This window comes from Eriocheir sinensis, unplaced genomic scaffold (genome assembly GCF_024679095.1).
Source record: "Eriocheir sinensis breed Jianghai 21 unplaced genomic scaffold, ASM2467909v1 Scaffold1226, whole genome shotgun sequence".
Taxonomy (NCBI): domain Eukaryota; kingdom Metazoa; phylum Arthropoda; class Malacostraca; order Decapoda; family Varunidae; genus Eriocheir; species Eriocheir sinensis.
The window spans coordinates 38748-63854 of NW_026110548.1; the positions used below are offsets into that span (position 1 = coordinate 38748).

At 43.9% G+C, this 25107-nt stretch overlaps 1 long non-coding RNA gene across 1 annotated transcript; it reads left to right on the forward strand.

Moving 5' to 3' along the window:
- The first annotated feature begins 6895 nt into the window (after positions 1-6895).
- Positions 6896-24802, forward strand: LOC126989588 (uncharacterized). Its single transcript, XR_007743487.1, has 7 exons — positions 6896-7060; positions 7313-7392; positions 14850-14976; positions 15476-15647; positions 16206-16275; positions 21814-21905; positions 22305-24802. It is a non-coding gene; the product is annotated as an uncharacterized LOC126989588 (long non-coding RNA).
- Positions 24803-25107: the final 305 nt, after the last annotated feature.

A 25107-nucleotide genomic window follows, 5' to 3' on the forward strand; every position in this document is an offset into this window, starting at 1 on the left:
CTCTCTCTCTCTCTCTCTCTCTCTCTCTCTCTCTCTCTCTCTCTCTCTCTCTCTCTCTCTCTCTCCTTCCCCTGAACGGCCCTTCCAAATAGCAAACCAGGACCTCGCCTACACTACCATCCACCAGTACCTGGGTGTCTGGCTGGACAGTCACCTTCGGTTCGGCACTCAGGTACGCTATCTAAGAGAGCGCGTAGCAACTCGCACCAACATCCTGCGAGCTCTGTCCACACAAAACACGGGGGCATCCTATCGTGTCTTACGCGCCTTCTACACACACGCCATACGGTCTGTCATAGACTACTGCGCTCCTTGCCTGTGTTCGCTCTCCCCTGCACTCACAAAGAAGTTAGAGGTGGCACAAAATGACGCTCTCCGGGTCATCCTAGGAGCCCCGCCATGGACCCGCCTGACCAACCTTCGCCTGGAAAGTGGCTTCCCATCACTCCACCACCGCATCCTGGCCCGAACATCCACTGTAGTTGGGAAGTTCATGAAGCAGCAACCACACGGCACAGTCTCCACACAGCTGCTTCATGCCTTCCAGAGACCACCACAAGCCACTCCAGACGGGGACTGGATACATGATGCCGCCGACGCAGTCGGTCACTTGGAAGTGGAGAGGCTTGTCTGCAGTGGCTCAGACCTGCCACACCCTGGCTACCACTCCCCTCCACCATGGGTTCCTGGTCCATTCCAGATGAGCCTCCCTACCACCTCAGCTCCTAGGGCCTCTCACCCCATCACCCTCCGCCAAGAGGCTTTGCAGCGCGTGGCTTCCATGGACGACAGGACTGCCAGCCACTACTGCACAGATGGCTCGCTGGGCGCCGATGGGTCTGTGGGGGCTGCCTTCGTGTGCGGAACCCAGACAGGACTGTGGCGCCTGCCACCGCAAGTCTCCATCCTGCAGGCAGAACAGGCAGCCATCCACTGTGCCCTGCGTCACGCCACGGCCGATATGAACACCACCATCATCATCCACTCCGACTCGCTGTCAGCCCTCAAGGTCCTGCAGGCGAAGAGCGTCAGAGACAACACTCGGCTCATAACCACCATCCTCCATGAAGCCAACACCCTTGTCTCACTGGGCAAGAACATCATCCTGGACTGGGTGCCAAGCCACGTTGGTCTGAGAGGGAACGAGAAGGCTGACCGTGCTATAAAGAATTGCACGATGGATTATATAAGATGATTAAATATTGGAGGTGAATAGGCGAGAGAGAGAGAGAGAGAGAGAGAGAGAGAGAGAGAGAGAGAGATCATATTTATCCAATAAAGCATTAACGAAAAAAGTTTGAATCCCTTGGCGAGAGTTTCTGGCTATAAAGAATTGCATGATGAATTATATAAGATGATTAAATATTGGAGGTGTAGCAGGAGAGAGAGAGAGAGAGAGATCACCACTTAGTGAGTGGATATCTCGGTGATATGGGTAGTGGGTACTCGATCATAGTCTAATAACAATAACAATATTTATTAGCAACCTAAAAAAGAAAATGAATCGGACATGAAAAATTATCCAGTAACTCCAATAAATAAATAAAATAATGGAAACGGGAGCTGTGATGGAAACGGAAAGCAGGACAAAATGGTGGGAACTTGGGGAGACGGTCAGCGGGGCAGTGACTCAGCGTCTACACACAGGGCCCATACCACATGGAGGCGGGCGAGCGCCGAGCGTCACTAAGATCCTAACGGTACCGGTACTAGCGGCAATGCGCAGTGCCGAGTGATCATTAAGCTTCCCGGAACCCAAGTGATCATGAGGCTTCGCGGTACCAGTACCGATACCAGGTATCGGTACCAGGTACCGGTACCTGGTACCGATAACTATTATTTTATTTATTTATTGGAGTTACTGGATAATTCTTCATGTCCGATTCTTTTTCTTTTTTAGGTTGCTAATAAATATTTTTATTGTTATTAGACTATGATCGAGTACATCCATAATAACTATACATGCTATTTTTTTTTAGAAAAAATAAATATTCACTTCAGAGAGAGAGAGAGAGAGAGAGAGAGAGAGAGAGAGAGAGAGAGAGAGAGAGAGAGAGAGAGAGAGAGAGAGAGAGAGAGAGAATTTACATAGATTTACATAGAAAATTAGACCACACAGACCCCATGGTACATGTGGTAATATATGTTCAATGTAGTTTTACATTTATGCTCTCATGTACGTTGTGTTTCTCTGCTTGCATTTACCAGCTTATTGTGTTGCTATTTGTGTGTCTTCGCGCATATTACTGCTTGTGGATGTCCCTGTGTTGTCTGGCACTTACTTTGATGTATTTGTTTGTTATTGTGCATGTAAAGTAGTGCGTGTTGTAATAGTGGCTGTTTCTATTGTTTCAGGAGGTGACTCCAGTTGTTTGTGTGCAATAAAACCTATGTCAGGTTTTTCATCTTTTACAACAGTACAGACTAGGTGGTCTGTCCTTAAACCTAAGTGATTTTACATTAATCAGAAGGCTCCTAAACGTTGCATTTCTACTCTAGTTGATATTAAGTTGAAGGAAGAGAGAGTTTTCTTTACAGGAAATTTGTTTGGGAATTTCATCAGAAGTCATTAAGAAAAAAAAACTTTGGGTACCGATACCGGTACCCGTACTAACGGTACTTGAGTTTTCGGTACCGGTACTACCGGTACTCAAATTAACGGTACTTGCCCATCCCTACCCACCAAGGACAAATCTCTCTCTCTCTCTCTCTCTCTCTCTCTCTCTCTCTCTCTCTCTCTCTCTCTCTCTCTCTCTCTCTCTCTCTCTCTCTCTCTCTCTCTCTCTCTCTCTCTCTCTCTCTCTCTCTCTCTCTCTCTCTCTCTCTCTCTCTCTCTCTCTCTCAAAATAAGTTTGTAGTTGTATTAGTCAAGGTTAGACAAGGTCATATCAATTGGCTATAATAATATATTGAAGACGACTCTTGTTTATGTTTCGGGAAGGAGAGAGTTAAGAGGACGCTGGGACAAAGTGTTTCCCTCAAATTGATGTTTACAAGTTGATAAAAGTCAAGAGACGAGCAATACTTATCAAAATAAATAAAATGAAAAACAAACTAGCCCCCAAAAAACACTAATGACGTTTTATTCATAATTTTGAGTCATTAGAGCGAATGCCGGGAAATCCAATATCCCCTTAAAACACATGAAAACACTTTTGTAAGACAATTTAAACCCGTAAAAACAGTAACCACATTTTCATCAAGTATTCTCCGCCATTAAAACACAATTAAAAAAATAAATAAGGAAATAACATTTGATCTTGATCTTGATCTTGATGTCACAGGTGGCTCGGGATTTCTCCCCAGCCAGGCCTTTGTATCGGCAGCTCCTGTGAAGAGAAAACAAAAAAACATGCGGGAAGTCAATGTTCTCGGGGCAAGATATCATTCCCTACATCTTGCACGCCACATGCCTTCCAAGAACTCTTTCACTGCCTCAATCACTCGTCCACTCGTCTCTCCACTGAGCCCCAGCAGCAGCACCATCCACTCCCTTCCAGTCCTCCCGTTTACTCCACGTCCCATCTCGCTCAAAAACACATGCATCATCTTCGTTCTCTCCCTGTCATACTTCTTGCATTCCAACACTACATGCTGCACAGTCTCGTCCACACCCCTATCACACATCTGGCACACTTTGCTGCGGGACTCAGACCATCTATAGTTCCTTGCATTCACATCCAGACACTGCGCTCTAGCACGGAAAAGATGATCACCTCCCAGGCTTCCCTCATACCACACCTCACACTTTGGGGCCTCTTTCTCCCTATACCAGTCGAGAGTTTCCTTTCTTTCCATCTCATTCTTCCACTTGCTCAATCCCTCATCTTTAACTGCCATATCTATCACATTCTTCCACTTTCTTACATCCCACTCAAACCCCTCTCCATTTCTGTTTGTTATTCTCCATTCAAACACATTCTGTCTATCTTCAAAGGGTCGGTACACCCACCTACTTAGCATAACATTCCTGTCTATCATTCGCCCACATTTATTCGCCCATTTGCCATCTCTTATACTCCACAAGTATACTTTCCTTGCTAATCTTGCATCCTCCATTTGTTCCAGTCTCACTTTATATCTCAAGGTTGCCTTTACTAGTCTTTCCCTAAACGTGCTCCATCCCATGTCCCCCCTAAGAGCCTCTACTGCTGCAAACCTTGGTGCATTCAGTGCCATTCTTGCTACCCTATTCTGCCCCACTTCCAATTTTTGTATCTCACTGTCATTCCATGTCATCACATCCATTCCATACATAATGCTCGGAACAGCCACACTCTTCCAAACCTCACGGATGACATCATACTTGCTCGCTCTCATCCTCGCTGCACTCCCTAAACGGCCTACCCACTGGTTTGCCATACTTATCTTTACATTCTTGGCCCTGCCGCATCCATTTACCTCCATCCACACCCCTAGATACTTGTATTCTTCCGTCTGTTCCAACTCATCCCCTTCCAGTCTCCAAGTTGTTTCTCTCTCATCCTCTGATCTATTCACTATCATTACTTTGCTCTTCTCACTACTGAACCTAACCCCAAAATACATTCCATAACCCCCTACCACATCTAGGAGACTCTGTAGTTCTTCAGCAGACTCACTCATAACCACCACATCATCCGCATACAACAACACACATACTTTATCCTCTCCAATTCTCACTCCTGCATTCATTCTCCTCATTCTGACTGCTAATTCCTCTGTGAAAAGACTAAATAATGTTGGTGATAATATACAGCCTTGTCTCACTCCTCTTTCACTCTTCACCCAACCTGTCTCTAGATCACCTAGTCTATACTTTGCTCTTGTACCTACATACATACTTCTAATTATGTTAACAATCTTATCACTCAGCCCAAATTGTTCAATAACTCTGCATAACCCATATCTTTTCACCCTGTCATAAGCTTTCTCTATATCTAGGAAGCCTAAGTACAGTTTCTCTCCCTCTCTTTTTCCTTTCAATCAGCTCATTTACAACAAACATATTATCTTCTGCTCGCCTGTCCACTCGGAATCCGTTCTGCTCCTCACCCAGCACCCTGGCACTCTCAATCCATTTACACAACCTTTCATTCAACACAGCACTAAAGATTTTTCCTATTGAGTTTACCAGAGATTGGCCTATAGTTCTTTAATTCCTGCTTACTCTTATGCCCGCCCTTGTGGATCAGAGTCACTCTACATTCATTCCATTTACTTGGCACTCTCTCTTCTTCCCATACCTGGTTGAATAACTCAGTCATCCTCTCAATCACAGCCTCACCTCCATTTTTATACAACTCATACGGGATCTCATCTGGTCCTGCAGCCTTACCATTCTTCTGTCTTTTCACACATCTCTCAACCTCCTCCCTACTGATCCTTTCATTCAGCTCATTTGCATCTTTCCTCTCCATAGTCACACATCCTTCTCTCACACCAAATACTTCCCCTACTCCTCCTATTTCTTCCCAAAACTCCCTAATTGACTCCCTCATTTTCTCCTTATCTGTAATTTTTTCACCATTCACCTTCAGACTTTCCACATTCTCACTGTCACTCATCCTCTCACCTCTCAGGAATCTATACCACTCACGACCTCCCTCAAGCCCTTTCTCTCTCAGGGTCTGAATCACACTTCTTTCACACTGAACCTTTGCACTCATGATCTTCCGCTTTGTCAGTCGTTGGTGTCTCACATAGCTTTCCCATGCATTCTGGTATTCACCCTCAGCTTCTTCGCTTTCTTGCCTCCTTCTCCTCATTCGTCTACACAGTCTATTTAGTCTCTTTCGTTCTTTCCTAGCTGTCCTAATATCATCGTTCCACCACGGTTTCCTTACACGCTTTCTACCATTCGTTCTCACATACCCTACATGTTGGACTGCAGCTCCTCTCACATTCTCTACGAGCCTTTCATTCAAAGCGTCCACATCATTCAAACAACCTGGCTCCCAATTTCTTTCACTCAAGTCTACCTGAAAATTTTCCCACCCTACATCTCTCAGTCTCCACTTCTTCTTCTTCCTGTCCTTTTCTTTCATTTCATTTCTACCATTCAGCCCGCACTCCACGGTCAACATATTATGGTCAGACACAATATCAATCATTCCCTCTTCATCTATCCACATACGAGACACACATTCGCGCATTCTCCCATTTACCAGTACATAATCAATCGCAGACTCCTGATTTCTTGCACTCCAGGTCACACGTCCCTCAGCCAGAGTTTCATTCAGGTTCTCTAAGTTCATTTCACTTACAAACTCAGCTAGCATTTCTCCATTCCGATTTATACGTTCACCTAACATACCTGTATGTGCATTCATATCACCCATAACAATCACTCTCTCTCCTGCATGCTCTCTCACAACTTTTCTAAGAATATTGTACTTTCCCCTGTTTTCCCTTACTGCTCTTTCACCTTCTACAGTCATATACACAACAACCATTACTACTCTTTCTAGTCTGCCCTTTTTATTCTTGCATTCCACACTCACGGCCAATACATCTTCACTGCTAGCACTGTTACCTACATCTAGCTCTTCCACCTTCAGATTCTCATTTTTGCGGTGGAGGAAGGCTACGCCTCCTCCCATAGTCTCCTGTTTCTTTCGCCCCTTCCCAATCATCACATACTCACTCCCCTCAGTCTGCACGTCGCCTCTCAGGTGTGTCTCAGTCAAGCCTATTATATCATACTTCCATTCATCCAGTTCCTTACTCATGTCCTCAAGTTTGCCCACACCCCAACCTCTCACATTCAAACATCCAATCTTCATACTTTCACTTGCCTGGGTTGTGTATCTACTCCTCCGTGCTAGGTCATTTATACCCGTTCAAACTGTCCCCACTGCATACAGTGACTTCATCCGCACCCATTCACGCAGGCAGGTCAAAGAAGAAGAAGAGGAAGACAAGATGGCCGCCGACCTCTGCCCCAGCCGAGCCAGTCCACACTTTTTCGCCATTCCAAGCCTTGTGGAGGGTGTGAGGTCTGTTAGGAAGTGACAATCGTTCTCTCAGCCTTTCGACACCACAAGCAGCCGCCGGGAACCCTGCTGGTCATACGGGGAAGGTGATCAAGGCTGTGTGTGTGTTGGCAAGTGTTATTATTGTGTGGGGTGGGTGAGGTGATGCGTCCCCTGATGTATGCCCCCCACACACACACGGGTAGTATTTTCACACAGTTGTAGTGGCCGCTGCCACACTCTGCCGTTGGTATCTGTGAGGGCTGAAGGTTACCAGGACAAAATAAGATATCTTTCCTTTGTGTTACTGTTTTCCTTTGTTTTGTCTCTTTCCTTAATATTTGTTTACTGTATTTCAGGTCCCTGCCTCCCCTGGGGGCAGACTCCTGGCTGGTGGCTGTCCTCCTCACACCTCCTGCCTCCACATGTCTTCTCAAAGGTACTAATTCTTGGGATAATACTCACAAAGCGTAGCCTCCTGCCTGGCAGTCCAGCCGCTGCTGCAAGAAATACCTCCTTGCAGAAATGTCGCATATACTTTTGGGGGGTCCAGGGGAAGCGCAGCCCACAGAGTTATATACATAGAGGGTTCCCAGAGCCTGGATTTTGAAGCAATTGACGGCCATCTTAAGGTGACGGATGGCGAGACAGAGAAATTTAACATGACATAGTTATGTCTGCTATTATCAAGTTAGCAGCGCCTCGGCGATCCTCTGTCAGATAGACTTGTTATTTTCTTGTCCATTTTTTACCCCTGATTATTGTTACATTGGCACATGTCATATACCATCTGAATCAAATAGATGTGCTGAATTTCAAACTGTAAATGAAACTAATGCAATAAAAAGTATAATAATGACAAGGAGTTGAAGCAAAAAAGGTGAACAAAAATGTTTATACACTATTTTTCTCATTATTTTATTGTGGGTGTTTACCTGAGTGCAATATATTTGTGATGATGATATGCAGCAATGTCTCATCAACACAATGATTGGCTCAGTTTTCCAAAATATCATAATGGTGGCCAGCTAATAGTGGTTAAGTGTGAACATGTGGAATCATGGAAAGGTCGCCAATCCGTCACCCTATGGCGGCCGACCACAGAGTAACAGGCAGGAACAGTGGCCTCACATCTCTCCGTGGCAAGAGAATGGAGTTGAACCCTCTAGTATATAACTCTGTGGCACAGCCCCCTCTGGTTAGGAGGGAGGCAAAGGCCCCTGTTAGAGGTTAGGTTATGTAAAGTTGTGTTGTAATAGTTTAAATCTGCTCCCCCACCCAAAACCCCTGATATCCCACTCGTCCCCCAAGTTGAACCTCTCTGCAAGCAAGTATGTGGCTGCGGCAGCAGGTGCACAAAAGGCATTGAAAAATCAGTCATTTAGTCATTTCCAGAGAAAAATAGTCTCCATGATAAACAGCAGCATATTTTGTCCAGAAATAAACAGTCAGCATCTCAAAACTAATAGATAGGCTACCCTCTCATGAATATTCCCCGGTATTTGTTCTGGCTTACCATTATCTTTAAGCAGTGTTAACCCAGCAGCTGTGGCGATCATGTTTCTTAAAGACCCCTCTCAGTGAATTAATGACAAAAAATCACGCACACAAACCATTATATTATATGTATCAATGCATTGGTGATCAAACGCATATGTATTTATTATGGGGGTTTATGTCATGGGAAGAATTTTGCCCGTTGCTGGTACGCGGTAAAGCCACCTATTTGGCCCGTCGCTGCTGCCAGGTTAATTGTAGGAGGAAGCAGCTGTTGAAACCCTTGCTGTCATAATACACTAAATGCTTTCAACACATTTAGTCTTGACCAACACTGCCGTGGGTGATGTGTCTATTGTGGGCTGTTTTTTGAAGGTGCGCTGACTTGGTTTTGTTGATCTTCTTAAATCATTTCTCATGACTGGGTTTTTGACATGTTGGCTGTGAGAATCTGACACTTGTAACTAACTAATGTGGCCTCAGAGATGAAATTGTGGAGCTAAACTAGACACCTAACTTAGCCCTAATAAGTTTTCGTTTCTGTGCTCATTTGTAAAATCGTGTCTCGCTGGCTTGGGTCAGATTTTTATCACGCCAAAATATTTTGTTTCTTAGGTATTTTCCTCACTAAACCTTGCATTTATCATTATGCATAGTATAGCAATGACTTTGTTATTTGTTGTAGTTTTTATGAATCATTAAAAAATAATAATAATGCCTCGGAGCATTTATGGACATGGAATAAAGCGTGCATAAACAATTTTTTACTCAACTTAGGTTCCTGCCTCCATAAATAAACATTTTGTAAGCCAACTTTTCAAGACAGTAGAAGCATTGATAACAGCAGAATCTTATCAGGATCCTTATGCTTCCTTCACATTTCCAGTACCACAATTAGCACCATGAATCATTTGTGGGAAATTGAAAGGCCTCCGTGCCATTATGTACTTAAAAAAATATATGATACTGACAGTAAAGAGAATAAAATAAGAATTACTCTCCATCCAGTCAGTGTATTGCACTGTATAACACTGTTATCACTATTGTGTGGTCGGCCGTATGGCCGTGACCAGCACCACAAAGGTTTACAGCCCACAGCAGTCAGACGCACCATCTGACTCATGAGTGAGGGAGACAAAAACTGCCTTTCTTTATGCCTCGCCGCGCTGGTGGAGAGGGCTGCTAATTACTTAATTTGGGAGAGTGAGGAAACTTACACTCAACCAAAAAATGATGCCGTTGCACAGTGGGCCAGCATGTGGACAAAATTCAAATTTTGACTTTTCCCAATCACTCTAAAAGTCATAAAAAAAAAAAAAATACATATGTCAGAGACAAAGGAATGCTATGTTACAGGTAGCATGCCATTCAACTCATATACAGGTTGAAACATGATCTAACGTGTGCTGTGGAAAGGGGACGGCTTTCGCCAGCAAAGACTAGTCATTGTTTCTTTAGCTACTGTTCGTGACAGGTGTGTTGTTGGCATTATCCATTCTTTAACACTTCTTTTATGTGCACATTTACATATGCTGAGGTGCTTGTTTAATATAATTGTGTTCTATAAGTGGGTTATAAATATTCTGAGAAAAAAATATTGAGAAGTTAAAATATTGTCATGTATGTAAAGGTTCTTTAGAGGGGACAAAAAATTGCAAAGGTTTGCAAAGATTGGCACTGGTGTCAAATGTTAGGCAGTTCTGTCGTAAATAATATCACAAGATATTTTTTGCTACTAGCTGCGACTTTTGCATAGTACATAGAGAACAGTTGGTGACGTCTGCGCCAAGTAAAAAAAAAAAAAAAAAAAAAAAGTCACCCCTTACCTTTATTTTTCTGTTGCACACTAGAAAAAACTAAATGTTACGTTTAAAAGCATTAATATGATATATTTTCTTTTTCAGATATCCAATATTTTCTAGAACAGAAATGAGTATTGATAACGAATATCTATTTAATGAAGCAAATAAAGAAATAAAGACTGGGTATATACATAGTTTCAGTGATGGAAAATTACATGGTTTCTTACTTGGAAAGATCAAAGACATTGTAAGTGATAACACTATAGCAGAAAATGTTGTGACTAACTTTCTTAAGGATTTGAAAATCAGGTGTAAATGAGCTAGCAGAAACCTAAATTATATGTTGAGTAGGAGCAAAGACTGGCTGGCCACCAAAGTGTAGCAAAGTACACCTGATGAAACACGTGCAAAATGCCGAGGAAGACCCAGGCCTGAAAGTTTTCAAGACTCGTCAGAAAAAACAAAGAGAAGAAAAACTGAAGAGCTCACAAACACAACTCCCCAGAGGCTTGTATTTTCAACATCCAGAGTTCTCAGAATGAATGGACAGCCACAGTTAGCGAAGTCGTTAGCCCAAGTTAACTTTGAAAGCCCATCAACTTCATCATATAACACTGAATGCTCCTTTTCTCCAAGTGAAGCACTCATTGATCTTAGACCATGGTCTTTCAAAGAGAAGCTACCAAAATCTGAGAAACAGTGCACTGGAAAAGAAATAAAAAATCTTTCCTTCCTACAACAATGTTCGATTGGCCAAAGAAGACTGCTTACTTTCTCCTCCCGAAGAATGGCTAGTTACTGACGGTTCTGCTGAAGTTACCTTGCAAGACCTTTTGGACCATACAACAAGGAGAATATTTGAGCGAGTTGGGGTCAATCACGAGATTAATGAATATAAGTTAATTTGCAAGATGGGACTTGAGGGCACAACTGGCCTGAGCATTTACAAGCAGATACGGAGTGATAACTAAGAACGAAATGTTGTGTCTGAATCCTGTTTCTTTGTCACTTGTTTGGTGCCTCTACAACTTAGTGGAGAAGCATAAGCTAATGAGAAAGTCCTTGTATGGAAGAATAATAAACCTTCATCACCATTTTATTGTAGACCTACACAATTCAAGTTTGTCAAGGAAACCTCAGAAGTTTTAGTTGAGGAAGATAAATACCTAAGAGAAGCAATATGTCAACTTAGACCAACACAAATAAATAATAGCACAAGTGTCATTCATGAGGTGAACTTGACAATGATTGATGGAAAAGTGGCATCCTCTTTATCACTCGCCAACTCAGTGCACTGTTGTCCTCTGTGCGGGGCATCTCCAAAGCAAATGAATGACATAGAAAATGTCTCAGAGCGGTCTATGTTCAAGGATGGAATGACATGGATTATCAACTTTACATGCCTGGATAAGAACTATGGAATGCTGCTTACATCTATCCTACAAGTTACCTGTAAAGAAATGGCAAGGAAGAACACAAGAAGAAAAGGAAGCAGTTCAAAAGCAGAAATCTAAAATACAGAAAGCCTTTCGTTGTCAAACAGGATTAGTTGTCGACATGCCAAAACAATCTGGCTCTGGTACATCAAATGATGGAAATACTGCAAGAAGATTTTTCCAACTTGTTGAAATATCAAGTGGAATCCTCGGACTCAAAGTCGAATTACTGAAGAACTTGCACATTATCTTGTGTACTCTATCATCTGGACTCGATATCAACATTCATTCATTCATTCATTTAATGGACGCCTGCTCCTAGGAGCTCCCACCAGGGGATGTACACGCCAGAAGAGCTTCCATCTTTCTCTATCCAGACACTCCCTCCTTGCCTGCTCAAAGTTTCTCAAAGATCTTTCCCCCCTCTCCCTAACGTACTCTTGCACCCTATCCCTCCATTTCACTGGAGGTCGTCCTCTAGCATTCCCTCCCTCTATCTCACTCACATACACCCTTCTGGTCATCTTACTCTCCTCCATTCGCTCCATGTGGCCAAACCACTTTAAGGTCTGTCGCTTCACTTCTTCCACCACTCCACACTTCTTCCCTTCACCCCTGTGACACATTCCAAAATGTTCATACACACTTTCATTACTCATTCCATCCATTCTACTCACACCATATGCACTCCTCAAATAACTCATTTCCACTGCCTGCACTCTAGACCTTTGACTTTCATTCCAGGCCCACATTTCACTTGCATATGTGAGGGTTGGTGCTATTATTGTATTTCTCAAATCCCTCTTTACCTCCATGCTCACACTTCTGCCATTCATGATTCGTCCCAAAGACCCTACCACCCTTCTTCCTTGCAATGCCCTTTCTCTTATCTCTCCCTCCATGCTTACACATAACTGATCCAAGGTACTTAAACTCATTGACCTCCTCCATTTCTTCACCATTCAAAATTATTTTGCATTCTTTTTCACATTCAATTCCCACTCTATATGGGCATACAAAATCTACAACCTCACTTCTACTTCGCTCACAAACCATCACTTTACTTTTGTTGACATTTACTTTCAGCTTTCTCCTGTTACAGACACTATCAAAAACACTGACCAAATTTTGTAGGTCACTTTCATTTTCTGCAATGAGCACCGTGTCATCAGCAAAGAGTATCGAATTCAGTACCCACTTCCTTCCCTCATCGAACAGTCTTACTCCAACTTCTCCAACTTTGCCCTTAATTTCTCTAATAACACCATCCATATAAATATTGAATAACCACAGTGACATGATGCACCCTTGTCTTAAGCCCACTTTTATCTCAAAATGTTCACTTGTTTCTCCAGTAATTTTGACACATGCAGATGCATCCTCATAGAAAGACTTTATTGCACTAAGCAGTTTTCCTCCCACACCATAAATCTTTAAAACATCCCACAATGCCATCCAATCAACTCTGTCATAAGCTTTTTCCAAATCCATGAAGGCAGCGTATAGTTTCTTTCCTTTTGCTATTATTTTTTCTACTACCATCCTGAAGGCAAATATCTGATCCACACATCCCCTTCCCTTCCTGAAGCCTCCTTGTTCTTCACTGATTTTCTCTTCTGTAAGTCTTTACACCACATCCATCACACATTCATCACCCTCTTTAGCATTCATATCTCCCATCATAATAAGTTTCCTTTCTTTCTCAAAACTCTTCAAACATGCATTCACTTCCTCCCAAAAAGCTTCCCTTTCTCTCAGTCCTTTTTTACTTTTCACATTTACTGGTGCATAAATACACACCCATGCATACTTTTCTAAACCTACTTTTCCTTTCACCCACACAATTCCTGATCCCTTCCAACCATAATCAGTCACACCATTCCACACTCTTTCAGACATCACAATAGCACATCCTTCCTTACTCCTACCTCTATACTTCTCATCTATCCCCATCCATAAAACCCCCCCAGGCACACCCTCCCACGTACCCTCTCTACCGTCACTCACACCAGTTCCTCGAATATGTGTTTCACTCACTCCCAACACATCCACTCTAACATTTACAAAATTTTCAATCATCACTCCTCTTTTCCTCACCACCTAAACCATTCACATTTATAGACACCTGTCTCATACATTCCTTTCTCTTCTGCCGCCCTCTAGCCATCGCTCCTACCTCTAAAAACTCGATAAAAGTATTAGAGGCCACCAATCAATCAACATTGCAGCATTCAAATCCTTCTGCGTCAATACTGCTGAAATATATGGAAGAGTACAACTGGTATTACATGCCTCAAAGCTTGCATAGGATCCTTATTCATGGAGCTTCAGTAATAGAACAGTTTATCCTACCAATTGGACTTTATTCCGAAGAAGCACAAGAAGCAAAGAATAAAGACTTCAAAAAGTTCAGAGAGTCATTTTGCCGTAAGGTATCTCGTAAAAAAACAAATGAGGACTTAATGCGAAGGCTATTTTGCTCATCAGATCCCCTAATAACCTCAGTGAGAAATAAAATGTGGAGCATACACAAGAAAGGTCTACCAGCTGAAACACCAAATCAAGCTCCTTGTTACAGATCCTGAGACATCATCTGGAGAGCATAAACCATAATTCTAGACATGCAATATGACTGATTAGCAGCCTTCCTGTATTTAATATACCCGTAGTTAATTTTATCTACAGCTACATGAAAAGTTACTTTATTTGATTTAGAAACCTATTTAGAGGAAGCATTTATATTATAAGTCTTACATCTCTTATTGTATAATATGCAAAATGTGGTGAAACGATTATATACCTTGAGTTCCCATTAATTCACGTTAATTACATTTAATGGATTGAAAAGCTTACTAGATTTATATGTTCGGAATCAATTACTGATGCTTACTTTATGATAATTTTTTCATTTATTATCAGTGAAAAAGCATATTTGGACAAAATAAACATTTTCTGCAGTGGAAATATTTTTGTCCCATAATCACCCATTCTGGCCCACTGTGCATTGGCATGAAGATATCAACCAATCACCAATCAGTGGGGCCTTATGCCAGGGGGGCAAGGCTCATTAGTTGATCTCTCAGGTATTTCTTACCTCTTTTTTTTACTGTCTTTTCCTTTGTTTGTGTTTTCTCTCCTTGAATGATTTCCTTTCATTTCAGGTCTTTTTGGTGGTCGGGCTGTGAGTCTCCCAGCCTTGCCGATGGAAGATTCTCCTCCCCGGCCTTCCTCCTCCTTCAGGTCTTCCAGCTGGTCTCCTCCCGTGTACCTCCACAACTCCTCTGGAAGGTATGTGTGTTCTGGTCTATCATCATCATGGGGGCTTCGTGGTGCAGTGGTTAGCACACTCGGCTCACAACCGGGTTCGATTCCTGGGCGGAGCAGAAAAATTTGGGCGCCTTTTCCGATACCCTACGTCCCTGTCAACCCAACAGTGAATGGGTACCAGGTATTAATCGTGGGTTGTGTCCCGTCTCCTATAATTCCTTCCCTTCCTGTCTCTGGCATATGCCCACAGATGTTGCGCCCACTAAACCAAACTTTCCAACTTTCCATTATCATCATTGTTAAGCATTGGGAATTCTTGGAAGTAGCTGCTCAAACCTCTTGGATATTTAGTTTTTCCACCTTTTTTTTTAATTGTAGTTGTGTTAGTTTCCAAGTTTTTACAGCATCAAGGCCAACTCCTTCCTCACCACATACTCTTAGCCTTCACTATAACCTTTGCCCTTAGGTAGTCACTTTAGATCCAGGTTATTTTTTTCATCCGTTACTTCTCACTCAACAGGTGGAGAGGGAGGAGTGCGGACAATAACGCTGCCTGTTCAGTGTGGGCCCCAAACACCTAAATGCCAAGGAAGAGAACATGAAGGTGGCGGCAATGAGAGAGGAGGAGGCAGAGGACGAGGGAATGATTTAAATGCTGCGGAAGAGAGCTGTCTGGGAACTGGCTTGAAGAGGTTGTCCTCCCTCACCTCCAGTCCTTCTCTCCTTCATGTATTATAAAGAGCAGAGCAATTCTTGTCTAAACCCTGTGATAGAATAAATCTTTGAAGGTTAGGACAGACAAGGGAGGTTATGTTCTAAGTTAATATTTCCTTTGTCCTGTTTCCCTGTTAGTTTTGAGGGTCAGGGTGGCTGGGTGGAGCACTGGCCTCCCCCTCCTCCTCCTTGCCCTCATGCTAAACCTTTACTACACTCATCTGTTCCTATAGATACTGCACACACACACACACACACACACACACACACACACACTCTCTCTCTCTCTCTCTCTCTCTCTCTCTCTCTCTCTCTCTCTCTCTCTCTCTCTCTCTCTCTCTCTCTCTCTCTCTCTCTCTCTCTCTCTCTCTCTCTCTCTCTCTCTCTCTCTCTCTCTCTCTCTCTCTCTCTCTCTCTCTCTCTCTCTCTCTCTCTCTCTCTCTCATAAAATAAGAACATTAAAATTCTTGCAGGAATTTATTATTCTCCAAAAGAATCCATGTTTATACAGTTCTAATTCCTAAATGAATTTGCAGAGATAAGAGGAAGAGGAGGAAGAAGAAGAACAAGAGGAGAAGGATGAAGGGGGGACACAGGAAACAATTGGTGAGTGTTGTTAACTTCATCAGTAATTCCTTGTTCCCTTCGCTGAAATCTCCATCTTAGGAGATTTCAATGTTCACCACCAGCTTTGGCTTTCATCCTCTTTCACTGACCATCCTGGTGAACAAGCCTACAACTTTGCTATCCTCAACGACCTAGAGCAGTTGGTCCAGCACCCTACACGTATTCCCGACCGTCTTGGAGATCGGCCCAACATTCTAGACCTCTTCCTTACCTAAAACCCTTCTGCTTATTCTGTCAAACTGTTCTCTCCGTTGGGCTCCTCCGATCACAATCTTATTTCTGCATCCTGTCCTATCGCTCCTGTACACCCTCTGGACCCACCGAAGAGGCGATGCTTCTGGCATTTGCTTCAGCTCGGTGGGACGACCTGAGGATGTACTTTTCCATTCCCGTGGAATGATTATTGCTTCCAGGACAGAGACCCCTCTGTGTGTGCTCAGCGCATCACAGAGGTGATTGTCTCTGGAATGAAGGCATACATTCCTTGTTCTTTCATTACTCCTCACGCAAAAAAGCCTTGGTTTAATCACGCTTGTTCTCGTGCTGTCAGTGTTAGGGAGGTAGCTCACAAAAGATACCAGAGCCTTCAAACTAATGCTAATTATGAACTTTACATTTCTGCCCGAAATCGTGCCAAATCTATTCTCCGACTAACCAAAAATTCTTTCATTAATAGAAAATGTCAAAACCTTGCTTTCTCTAACTCTTCCCGTGACTTCTGGCATCTAGCCAAAATCATCTCCTCCAACTTCACTTCTTCATCTTTCCCTCCACTCCTCAGTCCTGACGGCAACACTGCCGTCTCATCTCTCTCTCAGGCTGAACTCTTCTCTCAAACGTTTTCTAAAAACTCCACTCTGGACGATTCTGGGCATATTCCTCCTACTCATCCCCCCTCTGACTCCTTTATGCCTGTTATAAAGATTCTTCAAAATGATGTTTTCTATGCCCTCTCTGGCCTCAATCCTCAGAAGGCTTATGGACCTGATGGAGTGCCTCCTATTGTCCTTAAAAACTGTGCCTCCGTGCTGTCACCCTGCCTGGTCAAACTCTTTCGGCTCTGCCTGTCAACATCTACCTTTCCTTCTTGCTGGAAGTACGCCTTCATACAGCCTGTACCTAAGAAGGGTGACCGCTCCAATCCCTCAAACTACTGTCCTATTGCTTTACTTTCTTGTCTATCTAAAGCTTTTGAATCAATCCTTAACCGGAAGATTCAAAAGCACCTTTCCACTTCTGACCTTCTATCTGATCGCCAGTATGGGTTCCGCAAGGGGCGTTCTACTGGTGATCTCCTAGCCTTCTTAACTGACTCTTGGTCATCCTCTCTTAGCCGTTTCGGTGAAACTTTTGCTATTGCGCTGGACATATCAAAAGCTTTTGATAGGGTCTGGCACAAATCTTTGCTTTCTAAACTACCCTCCTACGGTTTCTATCCTTCTCTCTGTACCTTTATCTCCAGTTTCCTCTCTGACCGTTCTATTTCTGCCGTGGTAGACGGTCACTGTTCTTCCCCTAAATCTATTAACAGTGGTGTCCCACAGGGTTCTGTCCTATCTCCCACTCTTTTTCTGTTGTTCATTGATGATCTTCTTTCCAAAACGAACTGTCCTATCCATTCCTACGCCGATGATTCCACTCTGCATTATTCAACTTCTTTTAATAGAAGACCCACCCTTCAGGAACTTAACAACTCAAGGCTGGAGACTGCAGAACGCTTAGCCTCAGACCTTACTATTATTTCCGATTGGGGCAAGAACCTGGTGTCCTTCAACGCCTCAAAAACACAGTTTCTCCGCCTATCCACTCGACACAATCTTCCAAACAACTATCCCTGTTCTTTGACAACACCCAGCTATCACCTTCCTCAACACTAAACATTCTCGGTCTATCCTTAACTCAAAATCTCAACTGGAAACTTCATATCTCATCTCTTACTAAATCACCTTCCTCGAGGTTGGGCGTTCTGTACCGTCTCCGCCAGTTCTTCTCCCCTGCACAGTTGCTGTCCATATACAGGGGCCTTGTCCGCCCTCGTATGGAGTATGCATCTTGTGTGGGGGGGCTCCACTCACACAGCTCTTCTGGACAGAGTGGAGGCTAAGGGTCTTCGTCTCATCAGCTCTCCTCCTCATACTGATAGTCTTCTACCTCTTAAATTCCGCCGCAATGTTGCCTCTCTTTCTATCTTCTATCGATATTTCCACGCTGACTGCTCTTCTGAACTTGCTAACTGCATGCCTCCCCCCCTCCCGCGGCCCCGCTGCACTCGACTTTCTACTCATACTCATCCCTATACTGTCCAAACCCCTTATGCAAGAGTTAACCAGCATCTTCACTCTTTCATCCCTCACGCTGGTAAACTCTGGAACACTCTTCCTTCATCTGTATTTCCTCCTGCCTACGACTTAAACTCTTTCAAGAGGAGGGTATCAGGACACCTCTCCTCCCGAAACTGACCTATCTTTCGGCCACCTCTTTGGATTCTTTTTAGGAGCAGTGAGTAGTGGGCTTTTTTTTTATTAATGTTTGCTTTTTGTGTGCCCTTGAACTGTCTCCTTTGCTGTAAAAAAAAAAAAAAAAAGTAATTTTCATCCTGCAGTTGTTTCTTTTGTGTTAAATTCTTGGTCTTCTTTTTTTCCATTCACAGCTGAGTCTCCTTGATGTTAGTTCCCAGCACACACCTCGTAGCAGTTTGGTGGTTTGCACATTTCCTAAAAATATTTTCACAACAGATATCAACAGTTTCATTGAGAGGAATATTTGTAAATAGGGATTTTACATCAAATGATGCCATGATACAATTTTGTAAGTAAACTTGCAGTTTTTTTGCGCGAATGAAAGTGTCTTTACAGCTTCCACGCACAGATGACTTGACTTTTGCACCGAAGTCCATGCTCAGAGATATGCCGCGCACCATGCCATCATTAGGATGCAAGAGGCATGAACTTAGAGGCAGTGACTTGCTACATCTTTTTCTCCACTCACTGGTGTGAGGAAGGAGGTCTCCCTCCTCCAGGGCTTGAGTTTGCATGGTCTTGAACAATTCAGCCTGAACTTTAGCCACATCCTGGTGTTTTCGCCCATTTTTTCTGGATTACGTAACAGCTGGAAGACATCCAGGAGGCAGCAGTCTCTGATCTTTACATTGCTGGACACAAAAATAAGGAAACTTTCAAGCTAAAAGGACTGAACAGTGAGAAACTTGACCCGCTGATTTAAGGCCGGCTGAAAGTGGACACTCAACAACCAAGGGAAAAAAAATTACAGAAGCAGGAACGTGTTACGACGATAGATGGCTTGATGTCACTCCTCACCTTAGAACCAAGAAACTGAGAGAACAAACCCACACACTCCCTGGTGATGTGTCGCTCCGTACAGTGCAAGAAACTGCAACGTGACCTTGGCTGCAGGTGTTATGGCGCGCAGAAGAAGTCACTGATAAGTGACCTCCAAAGGAAGAGGAGGCTTCATTTTGCTCATCCATGTAAAGATCAGATTGTTTTGCCTCCTCTATGTTTTCCATCCCTTATGTAATCCAGCAACAATGGCTAGAAACACAAGGATATGGGGGAAATTTCAGGATGAATTGTTCAAGGCAATACACACTGTCAATCCCCACAGGAGGGAGGGAGGGGGAACCTCTTTCCCTCACACCAGTGCAGATGTAAGTCACTGCCAGACACACACTCTTGCCTTGTAATGATGGTATGGGAGTTAGATATGAAGTTGCACGGCATATCTCCATGTGCGGGCTCTGGCGCAGAAGTCATCCGTGCAAGCTGTACAGGAATAGACATGAATATAGGAGTGTAAGTAGATAAGTATCTGTGGGTGAATGTACAACAGCCATGTCCACTATGCGTCCTCACACTAGGGGCTGTATTAATGATAATAATAAGTTGTGGGGATGTTGTCTGTCCTTGGTATGGTACACACAAACCTGTTCATAACTCTTGTCCCAGCACCAACAGGGGCTCTCCAAACATTGCAACAATACAGCTGGAGAATCCTTCATCCAGAATTCAGAAATCCAAAAGTTTTTTGAATGCTGATATGACGCATTATTTATTTATTTATTTTTTTTATTATTTTTTTTTTTCCTTTATATACATATTTTTCTAGCCACCTCACAGTGGGGACACAGACTATATGGAGGCTGTCAAGCGTGTACTTCCCTCCGAGAAGGGACCACAGACCCTTGCCGGGTGATGGCTCATGGAGGGTAGGGATGGATGCCGATAGACTACTCTGTCCCCTGACGTCAGCCTAGCCGACCAAGTCAGTCTCTCGACGAGGACTGGCGAATCTCTTTGTACTGGTCAAAGACGTGAGTGTGGGTTCCCTTTGTTCGCTGCAAGACAAGAGTGCTCAAAGTGGAAAACAATGGGAATAGAGTCTCAGTCAGGGCTGCCACCTTGAGCTTTAAAATATAAGGAATGCAACATCCCATTCTCCAGTACAGAATGAATCCATGTTTTAAGGAACAGGTGGCAACCCTAAAATTTCTCTGGCCTGCCATGACTGACAGATGCTGCTGGTGAAGGCAGGAGGAAGGGGGAAGGGACGTTATGACGCGTATTTTGCACATATTTCAGGGCAACCCTTGACAAACATAATTTTATGTATTGGTTTTGTGGTTTGCTGAAAAAATGCACTCACTACAGTTTTAAAATACTGAACTTTATCTGCTTGACCATACAGACAGACAAATACATAACAAATGGCATACCTAGAGTTAGGTTTAGTTAGTTTGAATTTATTGGGCACGCAGTGTGGGCACCGGAAATACCTAACGCAGGACGGGACGTGGCAGTGGCAGTCCACTATGCGTGTTTCAGTGTTGAGAGAAATACCTCCTGGCAGAAATAAGTTGCTCTGCTGTTCAATAAGCATGCATGCTGGGGGAATACACAGCAGGAAAACATTCATTGCCTGTTTTGTTGTAGTTTGTCCACTTGTGATGTTGGTGACCACTGAGTGGTCACCAAGCAAGTTGAGCCTCTGCACGATATTTTGCGGCGGCAGGTGCACAACAGGCATTGAAATGTCAACCATTTAGTGATGGCTGGCTGCGGGTGACCCAGGATTTTTTAGGGGGTGGTGAGTGTGAATTAGGAATGTTTGTTTGTATTATAAGACATTTCCCCGCCCAAGAACACATATTTGACAAGACTTTCCTAGGAGTCGTGGGCATTTCCAGGGGTAGTTTTGTGACCCTGGTGGTAGTGTGACCCTTCTTCTGTACCATGAACCTGAAGAAACACAGATTTGAAAAGGCTTTCCTAGGAGTTGTGGGCATTTCCAGGGGTAGTTTTATAACCCTGGTGGTAGTTTGACCCTTTCATGAATCTAAAGAAACACTCATTGGAGCCTGACTGACCCACTCTTTGACCTTTAGAAATAGCTGATGTGTTTAGCCGAAGTGTCTTATAATGCCAACCAGTTTCCTTCCTTTCTCTTTTTCTACTGTCCTTTCCTTTGATTTTCTTTCCCTGATATTTTTTTATTTTTCAGGTCCCTGCTTTCCCCTGACAGTGGTGGTCTCCTTGCTCCCGGGTGGTTGTCTTCACATTTTTCTGCCTCCGCCTCCACAGGGCTTCCCAAAGGTATTTGTTCTGGCTTATCATTATTCCTAAGGGTTTTATTGTTGGAGGAAATAGCTATTGAAACCACTGCTCTTGTCATACACTTGATGTTTTAACCCCTCCACTGCGATTGTCAGGGATTTTGCCTTCACTGATAGCCTGATAACCTATACTCCCACGTTTTTCTCTGGCTCTGTGGTGGATAGTGGAGTGTTTCCCATGTGATATTGGTGTGCTGGACATCCACTCCCAAGGTGCAGAACTCTACATTTTTCTTCATTGAATTGTAGCAGACACTTTTTGCTCCATTCCTGTAGCTTGGTGAGGTCTTCTTGGAGGAAATCCACAGTCAAAGGGTTAATGGGCTCTTGCAAAACTAATGTGACCATGGAGACCATCATAGTTTATTTATCTCCGCAGGCTCCCCAAACACCACGACAGGCCAGCTGAGAAACAGAGCCTGGAGACACCCTCTTCCTTGGGGACCTTTCCTCATGGCACCCTAACCTCCCTCCAAGAGACTCCCTCCCCACCCAACAACCCATCCCTCCCTCCTCTCAGTGCCAGGCACATTCTCCCCTCCCAAAGTCTCCCGTCCCATCCCAACAACCCATCCATATTCTTCACTTGGTGGGCAATGCTTGGCTGCTTGCCTTCTGAGACCTTCCTCATGTACTTGGCAATATAGCCGTAGTGTTAAGGGAGAAAATTTTGATTAAACAGTGTGTGAGCTCAAAAGGTGAAACTAGCCAGCAAGGGATGATCCCTGTGGTGCGTCAAGAGACACGAAGAGGTGTACTACTGGCAAAAGTGTAGTAAGCACGACTTACCTGGCTTCCTCTGTGTTCGTACAGGCCTCCCAACACGGAGCTTGATCTCTGTAGGAAGCCTCGTGGTGACCACGACACACACAAAGGACCTCAAATCATCTGTAGGGTTCTTAATTATATCTCCTTATGGGTCTGGCAAGGACCCTCAGTGTACACAAAGGTTAACTGGTAAGGTGTGTACAACTATGCACAACTTTATTACAACCAAAGAACAGAAAACTCCACCACACACACACAAACTGACCTAGCGCGTCTCCGTGCGCCTACAGAACCTAATCTGACCTGGCTACACTAACGATACACGGTATACTTAGCTTGGTGCGGAGGAAGGATGAGATGACGTGCAGCTGGCCCTCCTGCTGAGGCTCTTCAAATCCATACATTATTATATATATATATATATATATATATATATATATATATATATATATATATATATATATATATATATATATATATATATATATATATATATATATATATATATATATATATATATTTATTTATTTATCAATTAGCTCGAATCTCTTCCAAGTGGCTGGGTCCATTTGTTTCCCCTCATGAAACACGAGTTCAGAGTCACTCTTGATGGCTGCTGTTTCATGAGCCATGTTTCAGCAGCCATATTCTTCACTTGGTGGGCAGTGCTTGGCCACTTGCCTTCTGCGACCTTCCTCGTGAATGTACTTGGCAATGAAGCCATAGTTCTTCATGATACACATCTCCCTGTGTGTGAGACCACCAGAGGGCTTGTTTTTTTTCCTCCCGACTCTATCTCTCAGAGTTGATCTTGGTTTGCAGATGCACAGCTGTTCAGCCTTTACTTGAAAGGCTCTTGCTTTTTATTTTGGTTTTTAAAGTCAGCCTTCTCACTGTTGTATAAGAATTCATTCTCCTTATACCAATCGGCAAGATCTTTCTCTTCTTCAGCTCCAAGTGTGAGAGCTGCGGCTGAACTTCTTTGTTTCCTGTGAACCTGCTCCTTGTGTCTTGTTGCTGTATGTTCTCCTCCCTTCAAATGAGTCCTAAAGGGGAAGAAATCCGCATTGGGATTTTTTTTCTACAGCAAAGGAAACGGCTCAAGGGCAAAAAAAGGAGATAGTAATGAAAGAAAGCCCACAACTCACTGCCCCTATAGAAAAGCGTTCAGAGGGGTGGCCAAAAGAGAGGTCAATTTCGGGAGGAGAGGTGTCCCGATACCCTCCTCTTGAAAGAGTTCAAGTCATAAGCAGGAGGAAACACAGATGAAGGAAGATTGTTCCAGAGATTACCAATGTGAGGGATGAAAGAGTGACGATGCTGGTTAACTCGTGTGTAAGGGGTTTGGACAGTAAAGGGATGAGCTTGAGTAGAAAGTCGAGTGTGGTGAGGGCGTGGGAGGGGGGAGAGGGATGCAGTTAGCAAGTTCAGAAGAGCGGTCAGCCACATATTCCCCCCCCAGAGTCTCCCGTCCCATCCCAACAACCCATCCCTCCCTCCTCCTCTCAGTGCCAGCCACATTCTCCCCTCCCAGAGTCTCTCGTCCCATCCCAACAACCCATCCCTCCCTCCTCCCCTCAGTGCCAGCCACATTCTCCCCTCCCAGAGTCTCCCGTCCCATCCCAACAACCCATCCCTCCCTCCTCTCCTCAGTGCCAGCCACATTCTCCCCTCCCAGAGTCTCTCGTCCCATCCCAACAACCCATCCCTCCCTCCTCCCCTCAGTGCCAGCCACATTCTCCCCTCCCAAAGCCTCCCGTCCCATCCCAACAACCCATCCCTCCCTCCTCTCCTCTGCAGTCCACCTCCAGTCAGCCTGATCAGCCCTGGGGAGCCTGACTGCTCCATCATCTTCAGTCACCCAGGATGTGAAGAACAAACTACAGGTGAGACCAAAAGTTGAGCCTCGGCTAAAATTATCCTGAAATGACATCCCCTAATCTTTGACAACACTCACCTGTCACCTTCTTCAACACTAAACATCCTTAACTGGAAACTTCACATCTCTTTCACTAAATCAGCTTCCTCGAGGATGGGTGTTCTGTATCGTCTCCGCCAGTTCCACTCCCTTACACAGTTGCTATCCATATACAGGGGCCTTGTCTGCCCTCATATGGAGTATGGATCTCATGTGTGGGGAGGCTCCACTCACACAGCTCTCTTGGACAGAGTGGAGTCTAAGGCTCTTCGTCTCATCTACTCCCCTCACTGATAGTCTTCTACCTCTTAAATTCCGTCATCATGTTGCTTCTCTATCTTCTATCAATATTTTCATGCTGACTGCTCTTCTGAACTTGCTAACTGCATTCCTCCCCCCATCCTGTGGCCCCACTCCACTCGACTTTCTACTTTAGCTCATCCATTTACTGTCCAAATCCCTTATGCAAGAGTTAACCAGCATCTTCACTCTTTCA